At 37.0% G+C, this 19022-nt stretch overlaps 1 protein-coding gene across 5 annotated transcripts in view; it reads right to left on the bottom strand.

The window, feature by feature from the left end:
- The window catches only part of ralyl.S (RALY RNA binding protein like S homeolog), a 376246-nt gene extending 358042 nt beyond the window's left edge, over positions 1-18204 (bottom strand). For 2 of the 5 annotated variants that reach the window (XM_041567931.1, XM_018223832.2), the window contains exon 1: positions 17576-18193. The gene's annotated coding sequence lies outside the window, so the exon portion shown is untranslated. Of the gene's footprint in view, positions 1-16819; positions 16884-17575 lie in introns of all 5 variants that reach the window. The other 3 variants (XM_041567932.1, XM_041567934.1, XM_041567933.1) reach the window with 3 other exon arrangements.
- Between the last annotated feature and the right edge of the window lie 818 nt (positions 18205-19022).

The following is a 19022-nucleotide window of genomic DNA, read 5'->3' as shown; positions in this document are numbered from 1 at the left end:
TTCATCACTAGGGCTCTATAAAGTGAAATGCACATAAAAAGACCATCCTCACGGTCAGCTTTTCTGCCAATAGAATAGAATAGGAAGCCAAAATTCTATCCGCTGCAAAGAAATTCAAATGCAAGCCAAAGCTGCTAGGCTTGGATGCAGTTCAGATTTATAGTATTTGACAAATACGATCTACAACTTTCTTAGCCTGATATTTTAGATTTGTATTTATTTTTAGTTGAGTGCAGCTCGATTAGGAAAAACTCTAGATACATTTGAAAGAATTATGTTTAAAAAAAATCTTTATGGCAGAATAAATCTGGGTGATTCTACTTGTTTTGGTGATAATCTCATTCTAATTAAAGAAACATAAAATAGGCATACAATGCTTAATTTCCTGCTCTTTTCTATACCCCTAGTGCTTATAGATGAGCAGAAAAGTAGCCAGGCAACATACTACTGGCATGCTCTCCTGCTTGTAAGGCATGGCTTAGTATATAAAGGGAAATGGTAAAAAATAAAGATTCCTGGAGCTCCAGGGGTATGTTTGGCAAAGAAAACATTATAAAACAAGGGATCTCATGCACAAAATGTTCTAAAAGGCTGTCTAGATTGATATGGATCTGCATATTACAGGGGAACTGATGTCTTTGATATTTCTTCTTCCCAAGAGCCCAGTTAAGTGCAACATTCTGAATTAACCAACAATCACTCATGTGAAACTCTTGGTGGAAAACATGCACATGTGAGGACAGTTCATGTGGACATTGGACACTGTCTTTCCCTTAAACACAGGCCTGTTGAGTCACAACTCTATGCAACTTCCAGTACAGCATGCTTTATATTAGATTCTCTTTCTCTGATGGGCATTCAATGTATGATGGAGGAAGGGTTAAACACTCTATCACACACATAGATAGATCTCTTCATAATTTGGGTGCCTGTAGTTCTTAAACAATAGTTCTTTGTCCGCATTAGTAGTCTTTAAACTGGGTTTATTTGTTGGATTGCAGTCTTTTTTGTTCTTATTTTGAATGTTACAGAACACAATCACATTACAGTATTTTCATAGTTACTCCCCTGATGGTACTGGGCACGGGAAGAGCAATAATTACAACAAGCAGTAGTACCCATTTACTGATGAACTGGTCCCCAGCTTGGAGGGTACACTGCTGTCTTCAGGTGATCTCTCTCTACCTCTAAGGCCCTAAGGTGGTGGATGCACACCAGGGTACTAACCCTTCAGCTCACCTTGTTGGGGACTCTGACTGCCATACTAACTACCCTCAGTCTGACTCCCTTTGCAATTACAGAACCGCAATGGAAACATTAACCTGAATAAGGGAAAACATATGAAACATGGTCAGCCCTTTAATGGATTAGCCCTTCTGTGGGAGCAAAACCATAAATCTCCTGCACAACTATGCAAGCAATTCTTCATCTTCAAGAAGTTTCTAACCAAGCACCTCAAACAAAGGACATATTGTATTGTATTGGAACTTCTCTACATCATAAAACCCTGTTTCCAAAAATAGTTGGGACACTGAGTAAACAATACAATTTTGCAGTTTTAACATTTTAGATGTTGTCGTTACCCAGTGTCCCAGCTTTTTTGGAAAGGGGTTGCTATATTGCTACATAAATAATGCAGATACCAGTGTATACCAGCTGAGCAGGTAGTGAAGACTTATTAATGCTATTCAGTTGGTATATTTAGTGTAGCTTATATTTTATAGGACCACTGTCTTGTGGAAAGAGCTTTGTTTCATTCAGTGGAACAGACTAACCATTTCCTGTATGTAAAAAAATCATTAATTATGCTATTAAAGTTAACTATTAGAGTTGTTTTCATGAGTGATTTTTGTCTTCCCAGTGCTATGCTGTTTTTTAAAATTCATTTTAATATAAATAAAGGTTCAATTTATCACCAGTTCAGACAAATTTTTAAAATCAATTCTTTATTTTCTTTATAATCGTGTTTTTTTCGAAGTACAAACTCGGGTGCTCAAACCTGCCAAGATCCCTTCAAACTAAAGGGCACATCAGTGGGTTTAAATGGAAAACTTTTTATTATTCCACTTGCATGTACTTAAGAATTCCTAAGAGCTGTTGAAAATTGTTTTAACATTACATTTAATCGGAAGCATGCGCAATACAAATTTTAGCATTGTCGTGCCACGGAAAATTCAACTGACAAATGATAAATATCCTACATAAAAAAAAGAAATACTCTGCAACGCAAGATGAGGCAAGAAAAATTTGGAAGAATTTTCAAGAATTGATGAACCTGCCCTTCAAATAAACAATATTATATAAAACATAATTTGATGCATGAAACGATGATGATTTTTTATTTGATCATTTTATGATGAATATTTAAGCACCCTAAAAGATTCTTTGTAGAATTTCCCTAAGTAAAATCATTATGCTTAATTGTTTTATCGATGCCCCATGTTTTATTGTTGCCAATATTTTTGTGTGCATATATGTCTGAAAATTTACTGAATTTCCTCTCACACTTGTTTAGAAACCACTCATGGAGTCAACTTTTAATTGAATATGATGGTGGGAATTCTGTTATATGGTGCATATACAATTTTGTGTGCCACAATTTCTGGAAGACACTGATCAAAATTGATGTGTTTGCACAAAAGTATTAGAGAGTAGAGTACGCAGACAGTGACACTGGCATTAGAAATGAATGCTATTTTTACATATATCGATCATTTTTAGAAGTCTACACAAAGGGGCCCATTTACTTAGCTCGAGTGAAAGAATGAATAAAAAAAAACTTCGAATTTCGAATGTTTTTTTTGGCTACTTCGACCATCGAATGGGCTATTTCGACCTTCGACTACGACTTTGAATCGAACGATTCGAACTAAAAATCGACCATTCGATAGTCGAAGTACTGTCTCTTTAAGAAAAAACTTCAACCCACCAATTTGGCCCCTAGTTCACCACCTAAAAGCTACCAAAGTCAATGTTAGCTTATGGGGAAGGTCCCCATAGGCTTTCTAAGCTTTTTTTGGTCGAACAAAAATCGTTCGATCAATGGATTAAAATCCTTCGAATCGAACGATTCGAAGGATTTAATCGTTCGATCAACGATTTTTCGTTCGACCGTTCGATCGAACGAATAGCGCTAAATCCTTCGACTTCAATATTCGAAGTTGAATGATTTAACTTCGACAGTCGAATATCGAGGGTTAATTAACCCTCGATATTCGACCTTAAGTAAATTTGCCCCAAAATCTCATTACTTATTACCTACTTTGGGTATTATACAGATGGATAATCTGCCTTCTACAAAAAAAACAACTAGATATTTCAGCTAAGCACATACCCTGATAAGACACCTAGGGGCAGATTTATCAAGGGTCGAAGTTTGAGGGAATTTTTGAAGTAAAAAAATTTGTAATTCAAAGTAATTTTTTTGATACTTCGACCATCGAATAGGATACTACGACTTCGAATTTGATTCGAAGTAAAATCATTCGAATATTCGTCCATTCGATAATCGAAGTACTGTCTCTTAAAAAAAACTTCGACTTCAATACTTCGCCAAATTAAACCTGCCGAAGTGCTATGTTAGCCTATGGGGACCATCTAGAACCTTTTTCTAAGTTTTTTGAAGTCGAAGAAAAATCATTCGATCACTGGATGAAATCTTTCCAATCGTTAGTTTACGAAGGATTTCATCGTTCGGTCGAACGATTTTACTTCGACAGCAAATGGCCAAATTTGATGTAAAAAAACTTCAACTTCGATATTCAAAGTATTCCAATTCGATGGTCGAATTTTGAAGCTTTTTCTACTTCGGAATTCGACCCTTGATAAATCTGCCCCCTAGCTTAGCAACCTTTTATAAAGTACCATATAAATCCATTAAAACAAGACATACATCACGTTTTTGTGTTTGTTTAAAGGTCATCTGTGCAATATATTTATATTTATTTCCAAAAGGAAAAAAGACATACAAAACCCCAGTGCAAGGCTTTCCATATATCTTTCAAACAATGCATTACCTCCTGACTTCAATAATCAAAATTGAATTCCTCAGAAAATAGCCTGCCTGTGTTTAAACGAGCCTAGCATATCCCCATAAATATATCCCTTCTACGAAGATATCCAATCTCAACATGTAAAATGTATTTGCTAGAACAACATCCTAAGGTAAAACATTAAATTATATCTTTTCCCTTTGAAAACAACCAATAAATGTTACTGCACAAATCTGTTTCCTTGGTCTGAATGAATTCTCGTAAAATGTGACATTCTACTATAAACGGAGCTAATTGCAACGAGGGGTTTAACATATCTATTATCAGTTAACTATAGCGCAAATTGCTTTAATACACCCTAGTGTAGTAAACTAAAGTATACAAGAAAACAAGAGATTCATTTATTGCTTAACCTGCTGATGAAGAGCAAAAAAAATTGGTAAACGTGTAATGACAGTATAACTTTTGTGAATTGTAAAGGCCATTTAGTAAATATTCATATTTTGTATTATAATGAAAGTCGACATGAATTAAATAGAACCCTGATCCCTATACTTAAAGAGGTTGTTCACCTTTAAATTCACTTTTAGTATGATATAGAGAGTGAGCTTCTGAGACAATTTCCATTTGGATTTCATTTTTTATTATTTGTGGTTTTTGAGTTATTTAGCTTTTTATTCAGCAGTTCTTAAGTTTGTAATCTCAGCAATTTGGTTGCTAGGGTCCAACGTACCCTAACAACAATGCACTGATATGAATTAGAGACTGATATAGGAGAGGCCTGAATAGAAATATGAGTAATAAAAAGTAGCAATAACAATACATTGTAGCCTTACAGAGCATTTGTTTTTTAGATGGGGGTCAGTGACCCCCATTTTAAAGCTGGAAAGAGGCTGAATAAGAAGGCAAATAATTCAAAAACTATATAAAAAAAATGATGAAGAGCATTCTATAACATACTAAAAAGGTTCAAGCTCTAGGATCAAGCCTCCAGCCTAGTCATTATCAATAGGCAATTGGTAAAGACAAAACCTTTGGGGTGGAAAAGTGTGGCGAGGGAACAGGGAAGTTTATAAACACTATTTTACATGCAGTCCAGTCAGTTAATCAAGCATTAAAGTAAACAGTTGCATGAAAATGCTATGGGAAAATATGGGTCATCTATTCAGAGAGACTTCCATTGGGATTTACTTAATGCTTCAATTTATCCCATTGATTCATTTTATTTCCATATAAATACCTATTTATATTAGTATATGTTCTCTGTCTAGTAAACCTTACATATCTGAATATGTGTTTAGCCTGCAAACGGATGAAGCCATACTGGTGATATGGGACAAGAATATCATTGAATTTACTAACAGGGCATTGTTTATCAATTGGCCTTGGTGTTTAAAGGAACAGTAACACCAAAAAATGTAAGTGTGTTAACGTAATGAAAATATAATGTACTGTTGCCCTGCACTGGTAAAACTGATCTGTTTGCTTCAGAAACACTACTATAGTTCATATAAACAAGCTGCTGTGGAGCAATGGCGGAAATTGAAAAACAGCTATATGGCACAGGTTAGCTAATGGATAACAGATAACACCATTAGACAGACAGAGCTTATTTGCTATCTGCTGTGTAACCAGAGCCTTTTCTCCTGCCTTTTCTGCCCTCATGGCTACACAGCAGCTTATTTATATAAACAATAGTAGTATTTCTTAAGCAAACACAGCAGTTTTACCAGTGCAGGGCAACACTGCATTATATTTTCATTACTTTAAAACACTTTTATTTTTTGATGTTACTGTTCCTTTAAGGTTCAAACGTGGACCCAATTTGGCATTTTTAAGAAGTGAACCAGCCACAGGTTTCAGGTTAATAACTGGGAACAACAAAGGGAAGCCCTCCAAGGTTTTCGACTTTTGATGTTTCTGGACTTCTGCCAAAGTTTTTAAACAATAAAAAAAAGTAGAGAATGGCCACAAGGCAGTCCTATCAATGAGTGATGTAGTCAGCCCAAAATAACATAAATACAAGTATTCTTGTCTGTGCATTGGAACAATGGGGAGCACTTCACACATTTCAGGTTCTGGACATGCTTCCTCTTTGAAAAATGCTAGAAAAGCCCATGTTGTGTTATTAAAAGATTGGTCACCTAAAGATTAACATATAGGGGCAGATTTATAAGATTTAGGGTCGAATTGAAAATTCTAATTTTTAAATTGGAATTTCAATTTTATTTTAATGTAATTTGACTAGGGAATAGTCCAAATTAGATTTCAGTTAATCGAAATACGAATTTCAAAATCGAACATGTACTGTCCCTTTAAGGATTAGAAATTGACTATTCACCATCTAAAACCTGGTGAATTGGTGTTTTAGCCTATGGGGGAACCTCCTACAATAATTGAAAATAATTAAAAATCTTTTAAATTAATTTTTTTTATTCAAATTCGATGCAAGTTTGCAGGTCAATCCTTTTCAACCGAATTTAAAAAATAAAATTTTTTAATATATTTGGTCGTTGAAGATGAATAGGAGATGTCTAAATTGGAAAATTATGAATAAACACAATAACAATACAATTATAACCTCACTGAACAATAGTTGCTTGGCTGCTGGGGTCATTGACCCACATTCAACAGCATGAAAGAGTCTGAACAAGACGGTGGAAACCCTCAAAAACTATAACATTAAAAATTGAGACCAATTGAAAAGTTGTTACGAACTATAGCATACTAAAGGTTATCTTCAATAGTTATACGCTTAGGTTAATAAGATCGTAATTTTGTAAATTTGCTACTTCTGTTGTGAATTTATAAAAATCCAGTGTTTTTTTATTTTACATTTTCATTATCATAAGCAGGCAACTCGCAGTTATCTGAAAAGCTTTCATCCTAAGTAATTTAAATACTAAAAAAGATATACTGCAGCCTAAACAAATTCCCTAAAGAGAACATTAACCTTATTAACTTCTCCTTGTTGTCCCCAGCTAGCTTTGCAAAGTCTGTAAGCCAAAGGATATGACCCATGGACAGAATTCTCCAATAAGAATTATTCCTACCAGAGCCAAGCCAGATGTCTCAGAGTTACCAGTAACAGTAAGATTACTGTAAATCATGTATTTAACTGATAATACTAATAACACTGTAATAAAAGTGCAATATGGAAGATTTAATGATGTTGTTGTGTTCATGGCTAGGGAGAACAAAGATAACTCTTTCAGTGCTATAGATCCAGGAATTTAATGGCCAAACAGACACCAAGATCCATTGCCTGGGGTAGTTTTATTTATAAATAATCTTCTCCAAAAAGTTTAGAAGGCATTTTCAGCTATATGAAACAACATAGCTGAGTTTAGAATGTTCTTCTCCCTACAACTGTTACATGGAAGGGAATAATGGCTAGTGATGGGCGAATTTCCGGCAAATTCTCACGTTACGAAGCCGGCGAATAAAGTTGCAAAATTGCCACGAAAGTATTTTTAACGCCAACGACAATTCCGACACCAGCGACAATTCTAGGCGCCCATTGACTGTAATGGGGGTCAGAATTGTCGCCAGCGTTGGAATTGTCACCGGCGTCAAAATTCGTGTTTCTCAAATTTTTTGCCGTTTCACGAATTTTGCAGGAAATTCGCAAATTTTTCGGCGGAGCGAATCAGGAGTAATTCGCCCATCACTAGTAATTGCGTTTAGTACCAAATACAGGATGCTCGGTGTACACAAAGCAGCCACAATTATTCCTGGAGGATCTTCTTGCATCAATTGGGCTGCTAGGTCTGGAGATCCGAGAGAAAGTTTTCAGGCAGTGTTGCTTTAAGCCAGACTACAGATTCTATACTGGGTTCTGTAGTGTAGCAGCAGGGAACATCACCCATATAAAAGGCTTAGGAGCATTGTTATCTGTTGAGGGTCGGTTCATGATATACAAAGTCAGAAAACAAGAGTGAATTCCTTAAATTTGCCATCTTTTCTGCCATAAATCCCCCTCCCAATATTGTTCTTTCAGAAAAATGAATTGCTTGCCAGGTTTAATAGTCGATTTCTAGAATATTAAACACAGAGGGGCCGATTCACTAAGCTCGAGTGAAAGATTCGAATGAAAAATACTTCGAATTTCGAAGTATTTTTTGGGTACTTCGACCATCGAATGGGCTACTTCGACCTTCGACTACGACCTTCGACTTCGATTCGAACGTTTCGAACGAAAAATCGTTCGACTATTCGACCATTCGATAGTCGAAGTACTTTCCCTTTAAAAAAAACTTCGACCCCCTACTTCGGCAGATAAAACCTACCGAAGTCAATGTTAGCCTATGGGGAAGGTCCCCATAGGTTTGCTAACCTTTTTTTGATCGAAGGATTTTCCTTCGATCGTTGGATTAAATCCTTTGAATCGTTCGATTCGAAGGATTTAATCGTTCGAACGAACGAAAAATCCTTTGATCGATCAAACAAACGTTTAGCGCTAAATCCTTCGACTTCGATATTCGAAGTCGAAGGATTTCAATTCGAGGGTCGAATTTCAAAGTATTTTTAACTTCGAAATTCGACCCTTAGTGAATCTGCCCCAGAGTGAATAAGGTATCCAATAAGGGTGGTTACATGAAACATGTCTCTACATAACCTCCTGAATTCAATTTGTTTTAAAATGGTCTGCTTGCTTCCTCAGGTTCATTACTTGTGAGTCTTTTCCTATTGCCAATAAAAAAAATGTTATTTAATACCACCAGGGGACTTTTCTTTTATACTTTTTTTTTTTTAAAATAAAACTGTTCTTGTACACTACAGTATTTTCTTCCAGAACTACAGAAGCCACAGGTGCAATAAAAAATCTTCTACGTAAGATAACTGAAAGTAATCATTCTGTATCACAACTGCAACTTTTCTTGTCTTCGTATTACGCCAGTACAATAGGGAATGTGTGATGTGAAGACTATCCGGGGAATGAAGCAAGGCTGAACATTAATAAAAGAAGTTTTATACAATAAGACAATGGGAAAATGAGATGGCCCAACAGACTTTCTTTCATCAAGTTTCACGCTGCTATATTTATTGCCTATTCCTTGGAAAACAAGAGCAAACTCAACAAATTTCCTGGTATCCTTGAATGTAAAAGTTATCTTACATTTAATCTGCCCTAGATAAAACCTCACTTTTTCTAAACTTAAATTTGATCCTACATTCCAAGGCTATCCAGCTGGAGGTCTATGGGCCCTTCAAAAACGTATTACGACCTTCAGTAGCTTCTTCAAAAATACATTATCATTTTATTTTAATCCGTATAGTAACTGGTCCACTAAATGGAAACAGTAGGACAGCACTGCTACGTACTATAATTATTTTAGAGCAAAAATCACAAATGTGGCTTATCCTATTAATAATGTAAAGTAACTGTGACAATTGCTAACATCTTCAATAGAGCTGAAAGTTAAAAAACAGCATCTGAAATGTAAGGAATGACATGACCAAAGGTAAACCTGCTTTGTTTATTAAACCTACAAGGGCAAGACAAGCCTCAGGTTCAGATATGAGCTGCATAAACTCTACAGATGATTAGCACCAGTTTATACAGTATTTCACAGGACAATGGTATAATTAATCTTTCCCTGTTTTAGGGGCAGATTTATCAAAGGTTGATTTTCGAAGTGAAATATGCTTCGAAATGCGACCATCGAATGGCTATACTTCAACTTTGAATATCAAAGTCGAAGTTTTTTTTTACCGAATTTGACCGTTTTGTGGTCGAAGTAAAATCATTCGATCAAACGATCAAAAAAAAAAATGCATTAGAAGGTCCCCATAGGCTAACATAGCACTTCGGCAGGTTTAATTTGGCAAACTATTGACGTCGAAGTTTTTTTAAAGAGAAAGTACTTTGATTATCGAATGGTCGAATATTTGAATGAGTTTACTTCGAATCGAAGTAAATTCGGAGTCATAGTATCCTATTCGATGGTCGAAGTATCCAAAAAATTACTTCGAATTTCAAATTTCTTTACGTCGAAAAATTCCCTCAAATTCACTTCAACCCTTGATAAATCTGCTCCTATTAATGTTTTGCATACACCAAAAGATGGAGCTTTTGCTCTCCCTATGTCAGGAAAATGTTTATAACATAATCTCCTTCTCCAACAAAATTGGTTATGGACACCTTTGAAAATAAAGCAAAAATCCTGTTTCTTTATACCAGCTTATTCAGTGTTTAATTTCCAGCTGCTAGCCCTATGTCTCATATTTGCTTAGTTCAAAACTATCAATTTGACAATCCAAGTTAGGATTCTACTACAGGTATGGCACCTGTTATCCAAAATGCTCGGGACCTGTTTTTTCCATGCAAGGGATCTTACTGTTATTTAGATCACCATATCTCAAGTCTACTTAAAAAATCATTTAAACATTAATTAAACCTAATGGGATTGTTTTGCCTCCAAGAAGGATAAATGATATCTTAGTTGGGATCAAGTATAAAGTACTATTTAATTACTACATAGAAAACAGCAATCATTGTTTTCCAAATAATGGATCCCATACCTATATGTGTATATATACTTATATGTATCCATTCATTTAGTAAAAATATTTATTAAAAAATAAAGGGAATTAAAATCTCTAATAGGAAATAGGAATATAAAAAAACAGGGAATAGTTTTTGTTTAAAAGATTTGCGCTACCAGGTACTAACATTAAATCTCCCTTTATTTTCCAACCAGTGGTTAATTCTGCATTGCCCTACAGTGGTTTTTTGGCTAATTAATATTCATTGCTGCTTACTTGAAAATGCATTTAGTTTGGAAGCTAAACCTAAGCATAGTGTTTGTATCTGACAATATTGAAACAAAATTCTTCTCTTACCCGTTTATTAAAGGATTTCTAATAACCTCTTAACATGATACACACGGCTCGCTTGAGATTTACTTAATTGCTTATCATCTGCTCTAAATTAATGCAATTACATTCATCCCTGCCTTCTGTAAATCTATCACACATTGTAAATTCTTAAAAAGGAATGGCGATGGATAAAGAAAAATACAGGAGTTACTCTGGGGATATACAAGATATATATACGGTAGGTATAGGACCTGTTATCCAGAACGCTTGGGACCTGGGGTTTTACGGATAGGGGATCTTTCCGTAATATGGATCTTCATGCCTTAAGTCTACTAAAACATTAAAACATTAATTAAAAGCAATAGGATTGTTTTGCCTCCAATAAGGATTAATTATATCTTAGTTGGGGTATTGTTTCATTACTACAAGGAAAAAAGGAAATCATTTTTAAAAATCGGAATGATCTGATTATAATGGAGTCTATGGGAGATGGCCTTTCCGTAATACGAAGCTTTCTGGATAACGGGTTTCCGGATAAGGGATCCTATACCATTAGTTAAAGCCTTTGTTATCAGTGGTTCAATACTTTGATCTTTGCTTACATTTTGCACTGTTAGATAGTTAATAGTCATATGAATGAAAATATTAAACATTTTTAATAGATAATAAAGACTTAGTAGTAAATAAGATTACAAGAAACCAACTTCTTGATAAAACATGTTAACATTTGTCAGCCTATATTTAAGGTGGTTAAAATATGCAATTAACTTAAAAGGGGGGGACAGGGAGAAGAAGAAGAAGAGAAAACAGCTGTACTCTATATTCAGAGCTAAGATAAAATGAGCAAGAGATTACAGGCAGTTTACATCATTGTAGTGCACAAATGAGTATGGAAAAGATCATTTTTAGCTGAGATTATGCAATGGCAAGACCTGTACATTTACTAGCTGGTCATGGAAAATAGCCTTAAAGGGGATGTACGGTCAACATTTTTAATCCACCTTTGGCTTTGGGGAGTGAATAGAAGGATTTTTCAAATTGCAAATAATGAATTGTTTTTTGATGTTAGCTGCACGCAGCGCAATCATATCCCCCACATACCTGCTCATGCTTCAACAGCACGCAAAACCTTCACGGCCCATGGCCGTCTCTTCATCTTGGCCCGCCTGCCTCTTCTGCTAGTCCCGGCCACCTACCAATGGCAGTCTTGTTTGGAGACTCCTGCTAGATGTGCCTCACTGTCACTCCCATTGTCACTGCCTACTCGTTTTTCATTGGTAGGTGGTCAGGACTAGCAGAAGAGGCAGGCAGGCCAAGATGAAGAGACGGCCATGGGCCGTGAAGGTTTTGCGCGCTGCTGTAGCATGAGCAGGTACAGTATGTGGGGGATATGATCGTGCTGTGAGCAGCTAAAAATCAGCAAAAATTATTATTTGCAATTTGAAAAATCCTTCTATTCACTCGCCAAAGAGGGATTTTGACCATACATCCCCTTGAAAATATCATCCTAGCATGTGCCATTATCCTTAGTCCTTTCCAGTGGACCAAGGGCATTAAGTCAGAAGAATGCATTTTGAACAGATCTTCTGGTAGTTACAGTAGATAATTGTCAAGAAAAGGTTAAATGGCATGCAAGAATGCAAGACAATACAAGTCAGGAAGGATATTTTCTAATTTTTTGTAGCAAATTGGAGACAGTTTCAGAGGGATTTTTTACTTTCCTTTGGATCAACTACACTTAAATAGAATTGACATGGATAAAGGTTTGAGCTTGATAGACAAATGCATTTCTTCAACCATCACGGTTATGTAACTATGATTAGCTGCTGCTAAATGCTCATACATTTTACAAAGAGACATATTACAAAATAATGAAGCATTTGGTTTTGTTGACCAGGGTAACATTTGACTTAAAAAATATTTAGCTTAAACAGCCTAATCTAGAGGTTTGTAAACTTTCTGGCTTTTGTGTGTATCTTTTTGACAACAGTAGGTCACTAACAAGGCTCTATGATGTGAGTGAAACACATGTTGAGCTTTTACTTTTGGTTTGGGTTTTAGATGCATGGTCAGGAATCTACATTTCGTTTAAGGGTAACTCTGCAACGTCTCATGTGGGATCATTCTAAGGGACGACACCTGTGGGTAAGCCTTGTTAGTAATTCCTGTGAGGAACAGCAGGACGCTGAAGTAATTCAGATAGGGTACACAAGCTTTGAAATAGACAGGTAGTAGTCAGAATTCAGCGCATTTGCGCTGTGGTCCTATCAGTAATTTCCTCAGCCTACCACAGCTTTTATGTGCTCTAATAGTAATTCATAATAGGAACAGGTGGATGCTGAGGTACTGTAAGCATCCTTTAACTTATAGGTGGTTGTTTCTGTTTTAATTTTTTGATTTCCCAACTTCTTTTTGATGCTGCCTAATGTCCCATATTTGCTGATTCATAGATTCATGGTATTTTTTAATGTATTTAGATACCATTAAACCTTGTGGTTTTGGATCTTTACAGTCAACATTTCTATGCCTATAGATACTTTTTTTCCATGAAAAAAAAGTTATTTTGAGCTGTATTTGTCCAATTATAGATACATTTTATTAAGATCATGCTTATTCAGCCTACAGAGCCCATCAAATGGCTGGCTAGCATGCATATCCTTTAGAGAGCCACATGTTATTCCACACCCTAAGCTGGCAGCTTAGTCTCCATTTGATAAATAAAACATCTTAAGATTTATTTAGAAAGGATTTAGACATACTGTACTTAATTTTAGAAGTTACACTCATGATAATGTATATAAAAGTTTGTAAAGCTCCCAATGAAAGGGCATGGAGCAGCAGTTGGGGGCTCAGTTAAAGTGGCATTTGGGAGGAAAGCCTATTGGCTCTCCTAAAATACTCATGGAATTTCAGCTTGAAGGGAAGGGTGAGATTTGGAGATAAACACTTCTTTGAACTATTGCTGAATGTCTGATACAGCAACGATTTTAAAAATTGGGTATTGAAAAGGAATGAGATAGGACTAGAAGCAAAAAAATCTGAAAAACAATGCTCTAAGTCTAAGAAAAAGATTTTTCTAGAAATGATCACCATGTTTGTTCACCATTATGTTGAGGCTTGCTATTCATAGGTGTTGGGTGGCACATAGACATCATTCAGACATGCAAATTAGGAAGCGCTGGCAAAAGGTGCAGAGAGCAGCGATACCCAGAACACAAGTGCTCTTTAAATAATAAAAGGGGTGTGCTGTAATGCATACACTGCAGGTATCCTAATCATATTTGTGGGATCTATAAGAAATGCTACTTTACGTGGGGTGCAGATGCTTTTCTGGCTATCAACAGAAAGCAGCTTAGGATCAGAACATTTTTTTAATGTATACTTTTAAACAAATACAGCAGATCATAGATAGTTAAGATAGTCTGAGCTCGCAGGTTTAGTACAAAAGGAACAGTCACAATCAATGAGGTGCCAATCAACCTAGTTTTCAATGAGAATGTCAAAGATCTGGGGCTGAGAAACAAAATCCACATTTTTGTATTACTATTTCAGCACCATTTACATTTGAAATCTTTGAGCCTTGACAATGACTGGATCACTCTTGCCGTTCCCTTCAAATATAAATGAATGATAAAGTACAGCAGGAGAATTATTTTTGCTTCCCAGCTAAAGGCAATCCATGAGCAGCAGGATGTATTACTGACATGGATGTACACTATACCATTTCACCTATCATATCAGTAATTACATGTCACTGTCGATGCTATTGCCTTTGCCGAGTTAATTAGTGATACCGATAAAAAGGAACTCATTTAGAGAAAATGTCAAAGCCAGAAATTTCCTTGTGGAATGCTTCAGCGCCATTAGAATAACTCAAAATTATAAGAAGTGCCATAAAAAAGCAATACAAATCCAGTTACAGACAGGGTTAAGAAATAAAGCATCTCTTATAAACACAATTCATAAATGAATATGAGAAAGCACTTGGTATGTGCTTACACAAGCATGTCCAGCATAAAATGCCAGCTCCACTATTTACTATATAAAACTTAGTAGTATATCCTCCATAGACAGAGCCAACCTCTGCAATGCTGAAAGTCACTAAACAAATTCATATATAGCGGGAGCCCTTCCCTTTTACTACTGTCCTTACTCTGCTTAACTTTCTGTCAAATATATATCTTATATTCAGCTTTAGTGACTCCCTTGTTTTCGGTTGGCATGTTACCAATGCCCTGGCTTGTTATTAATGACTTTGCCAAGCTGTTTTATAATAATATGCAGCATTAAAATTCCCTTGAACTATTTATTAAACTGTTCTGGGAAAGTAATGAGACAAACTGTTGAATGCAGGGGATATTAGGCACTGGCTGTTTAGTGTTAGAGATAAAGCATAAACACTAATTGTGGGTTCAATGAATATTTCCTAATCACCTTGCCAACCACACAAGTTATTAAAAAGCCTTAATATTTTACCACTGCTTATCTGGGATCTGTTATCCAGAAACCTTTTATCCAGAAAGCTCCGAATTATGGAAAGGCCGTCTCCCACATACTCCATTTTACTCAAATAATTCACATTTTTAATAATGATTTCCTTTTTCTCTGTAATAATCAAACGGTACCTTGTACTTGTTCCCAATTAAGATCTTTGAATGCAACGCAAACCCATTGGGTTTATTTAATGTTTAAATGATTTTTTTAGAAGGCTTAAGGTGTGTAGATCCAAACTAAAGACCCCTTATCTGGAAAACCCAAGGTTTCGAGCATTCTGGATAAGAGGTCCCATACCTTGTATAATAAGAATAGCCCAAATGGCAATTGTTGGCATTGCTAATCTTACAATAAACAAACACAACAGCAGAAAAAACATACACGATACCTAAATATAATAGGAGGAATGAAATACTTTCTATCCGACTTATCTATAATGCTCTATCTATTTAAAACTGCCATTCTCTATTCATAATACAAAGCCAATGCAAAGCTTCTGTGTTTGTGCCATTGACAATCCTAAAATCCATTTCTCTAACACAAAAAAAGGGTTTGTCTGATGTGCTGCAACATCAGTGCTATAATTCAGCTTCTTAAATGGACTTTATCTGTCGGCCTCACTCCTACTGCCCTAACCTGCCTCAGGGGAAACAGTTTTAGTGGATAGTTCCAAGCAGAACCCATTACGTTCCTTGTTGTGGGCTGTCACCTTCTGAATAGAAGGTTTAAAGCAGAAGGAAACTTGTTGCTGGAGAAACATTTGGTTTGCTAACATAAAGAAGCAACACATAGGCTGGGCTACAATGATGGGATATATTATTTACGGGTTAAAGCAGTGGGATTGCTGGAACACCTACATAAGCAGATGTGTCAAAACTACAAACATGAAGGTAAACAAAAGTCTATTTGCAACAAGCTTTCTGCTCCCAGCAGACACAGGAGGATAAAACCACATGTAGAATAGTGTGACAAATCAGCTGTGAATGAAGCTGTCATAGGGACCCGGCTACAAATGGGGTCGCTTTAATTTTTAAAGCCACCAAAGTCTTTTTTATCTTTGCCCTGATGCAGCTGAAGCCCAAGTTCAATGACATGAGCCAGGCAAACAAAAGGATGCAGTATTTCCACTTCCCAAAGTGATTCCCTGTGCCTTTCGGGGGGAACCCCCCCCCCCCCCCCAGGCTACGTTTGATGGAGCACATGCAGATGCTGATGCTTTTTAAATCTGATTTTCAATAAGGAAATCATGTTGAATTATAACCAGGTAGCTTTATAGACTACTTGTCCAGCGTATGGCTTAGATGAGCTTATTCTGCACAGGTAGCAGGTAAGGGCACTAGGGCTGCAAACATTACACAAGCAACTTACAGAGATGAAATACTCTCAGAGGACTGGCACAAATACCCCAGGACTATTACTGCAGGTAACTAGAACTACACAGGCGAGGAATAGTCCAGCTCCTGCTGCTGTGCCATTGCTAACAGTGGAAACGCCTTCAAGAGATATAGTACCTGCACTGCCTGCGGATCAGATGTTCACCGCTTCATCTTCTGTTGACAAGGAAACCAAATCGCACTTCATTTTCCAGAAAAAGAGAGAGAGAGAAAGAAAAAAAAAATACACTTTCCACCTTGCCATCATTTGGGAACGCAAAACAGCTGTACCAACAGATTAAACGTCTATTTGTTCATTAATTCGCTTACTTTTTTTTTATTAGCCCAAAATTATTTCGGGGGGGGGGGAGAATATAAAACATGACGCCAAAGTCGACAACAACTTAATTAAAAAAAAAAGTGCAAGAAAAAAAGTGATTTTTCTTTTAAGGAATAAGTGGTCGAAAGAAGGGGTCCTGCACCATGAAGAAATGCCAAGGCTTAATTGTTTTCTCATTGATATAAAAAAGGAAAAGAAAACAATGATGGAATCAAGAGTTAGAAACATACCAGAGAGTCTAAAAAAAAACAACAAAAAGAAAGAAAGACAAAAAGCAGAAGAAGAAAAGAAAAGAGTTTCCCACATTTACTGCCCAATAAAACCAGTTGTTTATTTGCTGGACTCTTTCCCAGCAGCACCCAGGACCCTGGACACCGGCACCCAACCTGAAATAAAAAACTTGGCCCAAGAGCTACCGCTCCCATTATGACAATCAGCAAAGTTACAAAAAAAATGTCAAATATATATATATTTTAAAAAAAAAAAGAAAAAAAGACAAAAAAATACTCAAAATTAAAAAAAAAAGACAAGAATGTCAGGGAGAAGGTACTCACCGAGTGGGAGTAAAATGTTGGTATAAAAATGAGAATTTTAGGAGTAAAATACACGGTATGGCGGTGGCAGAATAATCAGCTCCTCTCTGTGTCCGTCTCTGCCTCGGGCACTGACACGTGACTAGGAGCCAGGCTGACTCGCGGGCAGGGGAGATGGGCTGAGCGGAGAGTAGAAGGGGGCGAGGAAGGAGCAATAAGGCAATAGGTACAGCGACAGATGGGAAATCCCCAGCGGAGCTCTCCTCAGACGGCTTCTACCATGAAGCGAAAGAACGGGGCAGGTTCCTGTTTTCCTGACCCCACACAATCCTGGAAGTGTCCTGATCTCCCCCTGCCTGGGGTGCGGGAGTTGGTGCGGTCACAGCGGCTGCTGCTGCTGCTTCTTCCAGTGATGAGTATCTGTGGCGCTCAGCGGCTCTTCCTCCCGGTGATGCTGCTGTTGGATTGTTGGCTGCTGTGTGAGAAACGAGGCGGGTGGGGATGGGGAAACCATCCAGGAGTCTTGTCAGCGGTAGAAAATGGGCAGCAGCTTCAGCTCATCCCACCTGCTTCCCCTACTGACACTGCCAGCGATCTGTCTTCCCTCAGCCGCTCATGAGCCGGGTGTGTGCGCGATTGTGCGCTGTTCAGAGCGTGCGCTGTGCTGCCTGAGCGTTTGAGCGTTAGTCCTAGCGTGTCACCTTACTGACTTGCAAAGGATTTCTATTTAAGGAAACTGCTTAACCTCAAGCTTGGGCTTGGGGGACAGTTACTAAAAAGAAGGCTCCATCATGCCAGTGTTCTTCACTGTATGCACACTCTTATTAATTAGGGGCACATTTATCAAAGGTCGAGGTGAAGGTTCGAAGTTAAAAACGTTGCATTTCGAAGTCATTTTTGGGTACTTCGACCATCGAATAGTCCAACTTAGATTCGAAGTTGAAAAAATTTTGAAATTGGAATATCGAAATTTATCATGATGGGGCAGGTTTATCAAGGGTTGAATTTCGAAGTGGAAAAAACGTTGAAATTCGACTTACTTTGACTTCGACATTTCGAAGTTTTTTTTTAATCGAATTTGGCCGTTTTCGGTCGAAGGAAAATCGTTTGACCGTACAATGAAATCCTTCAAATCGAACGATTTGAGCGACTTCATCGATCGTTCGAACAATTTTCCTTCGACTTCTAAAGACTTGGGTTCTAGGAGGTTCCCATAGTCAGATTTAAGATGGTGAAGTGTTGAAGTCGAACTTTTTTTAAAGAGACAGTACTTTGATTTTCGAACTTTTTACTTCGAATCGAGGTCGAAGTACCCAAAAATGACTTAGGAATTCGAACTTTTTGTATTTGAAAATTTACTTTGACCCTTAATAAATCTGCACCGTCGCTTTAAAACTTCGACTTCGACCATTCGCCACCTAAAAGCTGCCGAAGTGCTGTTTTAGCCTATGAGGGACCTCCTAGAACC

The sequence above is a fragment of the Xenopus laevis genome, chromosome 6S, assembly GCF_017654675.1.
Source record: "Xenopus laevis strain J_2021 chromosome 6S, Xenopus_laevis_v10.1, whole genome shotgun sequence".
Taxonomy (NCBI): Eukaryota; Metazoa; Chordata; class Amphibia; order Anura; family Pipidae; genus Xenopus; species Xenopus laevis.
This window is presented reverse-complemented; position numbering and strand designations above follow the sequence as displayed.